Here is a 5,864-nt window from a genome sequence, read left to right on the forward strand (position 1 = left end):
ATCCTTAAAAGAATACCTGGATCCGGCTCTTGCATTTCACATAGTCTGTAAATGGGAACAGCCCTTGAATCCGTGAGCGTGTGATAACTGGGTAACCAGTTGGTTGCACTTTCCTTTGTTACAACTGTCTAAATGAATATGCAAACAGATGAGAGGAGAAGAGGTGCTAAACTTCTGGTTCTTTGATTTGTTACTCCAGTTGCCTTAATGCTTACCTCTGTTACTCAGCTTGTCTTCTACAGTTTCTATTAAAAATGGTCCCGTTGGGTGTATGTGTCTTCAGCGGTGGAATCAATTAGATGTTACTAATTTTTTAAGTAGATTTCATTAGTTGCAGTTTAAAAAAGTGTTCCTTCAGACTGTGGTCACTACATACTAACAAAAGGGGTAAACAAATACATATATAATGCCATAAATGTAATTACTATAGAGCAGTATTTCTCTTGATAAGTAGCAGGAGGTGACATGTTTTTTTTTCAACTGACTTCTCTGAGAGTCTGTGCTTTCACAAACCTTCAAGTGTCTTTAATACAAGTTTACCCAGAGAATTTCTAACTTATTTGAAGAGCCTTAATAATAATAATTCTTTAAATCTGTTCTGGTTTTCAACTATTAAATAAGATTTTTCAAAGGGAATTCAAGTGAAGTGCAGTAACAGACTGTCCTATCCATATACCTGTTCTATCTTAGTGTACATTTTCATACACATTTATCAGATTTTTCACCCTATAAGCTATATACTATAAACTATTACACACATAAGCTACAAACCAATAGAGCAGAATAGGATGCTACTTTTAAAACACGGTTATCATGCAACTATGACAGAATAATTTTGTAAGGTTTTAGATATATTTACCACTTCTGTTCTGTTCTGGTTTATTCTACAATTGCATGCAGTCAGTGCTGCTATTTATTGAGCTTCCTATCTTTTCTCAGCTTGGTATTTTGAGCAATGTTTAATGGGGATCAGACATCTGATTTTTTACTGATGACTTTTTCCTTACTCAGTGCACCCCATGGATGCTAACGGTCTGCGTCAGCAGGCCAGGCTGACTCAGTCTGTAGCCATTCCGATTGCGGTGGCTGAAGGGGCGCAAAAAGCAGCGTTTCCTCTCTCTGTGCTCTACCACTCTGCCCTGCAGTTTGGGCAGCTCTGCCATTTGCTATGTCTTTTTTTTAACCTGACTTAATTATTTCAGTAACAAAGTGGAGGATTGATTTGGCTTTTATTTGGTTAGTTCTCTGCAGTGATTTATCTAGTGAGTCCCACAACACAGCGAGTGCTGGGGAGGAAAGCAGGATGAGCAGTATTCTGCCCTCCTGGCCGCCGAGTGTTTGAAAAGACGCACATCTTTGCAGTGTCAGAGGGGGGGGCTTAGAGTTCTGTTTTGGTCTTACCACAACATTGAGCAACGGATAATTAAGAATTAACATCACCAAAGCCTGACTCAATCAGAAAAGTTTAAATTTTGCCATTATCCATAGTAGTGTTAACTTGGGGCGCCGCTGAATGCATCTAGACAGCAGTACCTTTCAGTTATAAAAACAATACAAGAGAGTTAAATATGCATAATGAGCACTCCTGCTTTATACTTGCACTTAGAAGCTTTTCTATGTTTATAAAACTTAGGTGAGTTTTAGTGCTCCAACCAAATGTCGGTGATGGTTTAGCACAATTATTATTTAAACAGTAGCTTTGGTTATTCTGTGTCAAGGTCAGGATTTTTTTTTAAACTACATATAACTTATGGTAGAACTGAAACATGATATATGCAACAAACCCTGTATGTCAGATTAATCTTGTTTCTACCTTCTTGATTGAAATTTGTTGTAGCATTTGGGGGGAAAAAAAAAGAATTCTAGAATTTGTAGTGCAAATAATTATGCATGCTTAGGTAAGGTTGCTGGTAAACAGCAACTTTAAAAAAATCATCCTTTTGTAAGAAAATCAGTTGAACATAAAGAACCCAGAAAGTGTAAGAATTTGGGAATTGTAATATTTTTGAGAGGTTTCAAAAGCTGTAAATGAAACTTTTCTAGTTTGTCTAGCAATGTTACGTAATATACATAGCCATTTACCTAAAACTGTCTTCTAATACTTATGTAAAAAAAAACAGAATTTGTAAATATGTATAATTTGTAAAATGTTTTGCAAAAATCTTGTATTTGAAATGACAGTATTTTTATGTATGAATAGCACAGCAACAACTGTGAATTACGATAGAACACTTATTTTCAAATGTGCATAGCGATGTTCATACTCCTGTACAATGAGCAATACGAATGCCTGTTACTGATACCAATGAATTTGGATTCCAGTAAGCACAACTGGTAAACTTAAAGTAGCTACAGCAATTTAGATGTACTTCCGTCTCCTTGCTTTGCTTGAAACAATCTTACCAGACAACTTTCTATGTGACCCATGTTTACCAGGTATTTAATTAAATAGCTAATCGAGGCACCTTTTATATTTGACTCTGCACTCCATGTATGTATGTATGTACGTAATATTTGCTAACTAATATGTGATAACTTGTTTGAACTTACCTAGGGTGCCTATTTATTTTTTTATAAATGTTCCCTTCTGCCTATAGATTTGTATAAGAGCCTAGATAATTTTTGTAACAGTAAAGACATTAACAAGTCTTGTAATTATTCTATTTTTCAGTCCTTAGAATTATTTTCTTGCAAAGTTCTGCTTGTTCAAACTATCAGATAAAAATTTAAAATCCCTTTTGTCTTCTGTTCTTCTTGTGTTCCATATTCTTAAAATTCTCCCCCTTCCTCCTTACCACAATAGAAATGGAGCAAGGTTAGGGTGGTTCCCTGATAGGTTGTTCCCTTGAGATTTTCCTATTGCAGTTTGGGCTGGGGGGATGCAAACTGAAACAGCTGACCTAGTTCATAGATACCCGCAGTCAAGATCACAAACGCTAGTGGGTAAAAGCATCCTAGTTCTTAAAGCACAGTTCTGAACATGAAGAAAGAGCTGTCTAACAATGAAAGAAAAATAAAGGAAAAGAGCCTATGCCCACTTTTCCATCCCAAATCCTGTTTATCCTGATAATCAGCCTGTTTTCATGTAACGTGTTAGGAGACACTGAAGCACTCAACTTCAGTCTCTGAAGTCGCCATTTCATATTTATTCATAAAAAACCCCCAACCACTCTGACGTGGACCTCTCAGAATGAGACTAGTATTCACAAGGAAAAAAGTACTGACGAAAAGTGAACCCCCTTCACCCATAGTTGAAGACTGTCCTCTTCAAAACCTGATCAGTTAAAGAGCCTGCTCTCTGTGCTTTGCCTCCTTTTCTTTCTCCTGAGAACACAAGAGACTCTTTGATTTACCACTGTTTTGAAAGGCTCACAAGAGTGAGACAAATTTTGATGTGGCACATCAATGTTGAAACCTATTACTTGTTATTATCATCTACTTACAGTTCTCCAGGGGAGGTATATGGAAAAGAGTACTTTGTACGTAACCTGCCAGCTGCTCAAGAAGGCTCTTCTCCTAAGCTCACTCCTTGACTGTTTACAGCAAGGCAATGCAAACCTGTTTTATCAAGATGGGTTTTAAACACCAGCATGTTTCAGAAGGCGTAGTAACTGGTGAAGCTTGAATCTCAAGTACACTGTGGTATAAAGAAAGGTACAACAGAAAACCAAGCAACGTCAAACCCCTACTATTAACTTTTTAAAGTAAAAGTGTTAGCCAAGTTTCATCTACTGAGGAAAAAGATCAGTTACACAGACTGAAGTTGTAAAAGCTGGAATTTATTCTCAGCCACCTCCCAGTCCGTCCTTTCAGCTGATTTTATCCAGTCATTTCTGCTTAAGAAACCTTAATGATTACAAAACCACAGTCGAGCTGTCTTACATGACCTTTAAGGCACAGTGTAGAACACAGAGTATACAGGTAAAAACCTGAACAGTAATACCTGTGATACAGCCAGAGACAAGTTATGATCACAGGTATCTATTTGCCTCTTGCAGTCAGAAGCAAGTGGCTTCCAAATGTTTACACTGCATGGCTGGCCTTCTTCTTCAGCACTTGTTTTCATAAGGTGCATCCTGTGATCCGGCAGAGGCTCTGGAGAGAACACAGAGTCTGGTTACCTTTGCAGGGCTAGAGAGGCCTTCAGAAGACACAGCAAATGGCAAAGCCACCTCAAGCCTGTCTTCTGAGCCCGGAACTGCCACCGTGTTTGTGTTTTTTGTTAGACACACCCACACCCCCGGCTGCTGGCTGCCCGACGTCAGCTTTACGCGTTCCCCGAGGTATCTGTGCGTTCCAGGCCCCCCCCAGGCCGGGATGCCGAAGGGATGAGCGCGGGAAGCCAGAGCTGCTCCCGGGTGCCCGCACCCCTTCCGCCAGCACCGCCTCCCCTCAAGCCTGTCCCCGTGGGCGCCGCTGGACGCCCAGGCAGGGCCCAGGCCGCCCGGCTCCCGACAGTAGGCGTCCCCCTCCCGTCACCCCCAGGAACCCCGCCGCTCAACGGGTGGGTGGAAGCCCGGGCCCGCCCGCCCCCGGCCGCCAGCCCCGCCTCGGGCAGGTCCCCGGCCCCGCGCACCTGCTTCCCAGCGGCGGCAGCTGGCCTCGGCCCGGCGCTCTCAGGGTAGCAGGTAGATGACCACGAAGAGCGCCACGTCGAAGAGGATGAAGAGCCATAAGTCCAGCCAGTACGACTGCCCCGACAGCGCCAGCGCCCGGTCGCCATCCGCTGCCGCGCCCCGCGGCCGCTGCTCCCGCCCTGTCGCCGCCTCCATGTCCTCGGCCGTCGCGGCACGGCGGCAGCAGCCGCGCAGGCACCCTCTGCTCTTCCGGGTGGGGAGCCAATGAGAGCGGAGCGCACGTACCGCCGCCACGCCCTGCGGCCCGCGCGGGACTGCTCCGCCCGCGTCACCTCACGGCGTGCGGCGGAGGCGGCGGGAGGTTGGAGCGTGGCGCAGGGACCGTGCGAGTGGGGAGAGCTTCCTTCCCCCGCGGCGAGGGGAAGCGGTGCGTGTGGAGGCCCGCCCTGAGCTGGGGACTGACGTTTCCGCGGCGGTGCCGGTCGCTGCTCCCTGCCCGCTAGCCCTCAGGGCGCTGGGCCAGGTGAGAGAGGGAGTATCAGTCCCGTGAGCCGCGCTGGGGCTTGAGTGGCGATAAACGCTCGAAGCTCTCCCCGGTCGCGGTGCCTCGGAGAGCAGGTGGTGCCCTGGAAGAGAAAGTAAAAGACTTTCTGGGAAATTCTCTGGGGAGAAGCTCAGGAATACTGAGGTTGCTCTCAGATACACACTCCTGTGCTTGAGGGTGAGGTGGAACTTGCAGAGCCTAAACACACGCAGAGAAGCTCACGTAGGTAGCACATGTTGTCTGAGTGATGAAACGGCGCTGCACAGCCTGATGCCATGCTCCTAGCTGGGATGTGCCACCTACCCTGAGTCCAGCCCCTGCCCTCAGTTTTGAAAGGAGTGTGGTTGTTTCCATTGTGTCTAGAAGGGGGTGACAGAAAGCACCCTGTATTAAACAAAACCATTTCCGTATTGTAGCAATTAACCCATTTTAGCTTCATATGAACAGGTAATGCTTGCTGCAGACTGTGGAGCAGATATATCTGACCAGAGTTTAACTTCTCACCTGCACACACTTTGGAGTAGCTGTTTTCCATAATAATGTCTAAACAAGGATGAGCTTGAATTTTATGGCAAGTATTGGTTAACTGTATGTGTGTTGGGTGAGGTGTGTTAGAGATCCTGAAGGGGAACAATGACTGTTTCCTCTTAAAGCCTCATGGCCATCTGTATTGCCTCATTTGAGCAAAAGGAGGCGTGGATTGTAGGTTTCCTCAAAGCAAATTATTTCCTATTAGGTTACAA

Source organism: Gallinula chloropus (genome assembly GCF_964237585.1).
Source record: "Gallinula chloropus genome assembly, chromosome: 4".
Classification (NCBI taxonomy): Eukaryota; Metazoa; Chordata; class Aves; order Gruiformes; family Rallidae; genus Gallinula; species Gallinula chloropus.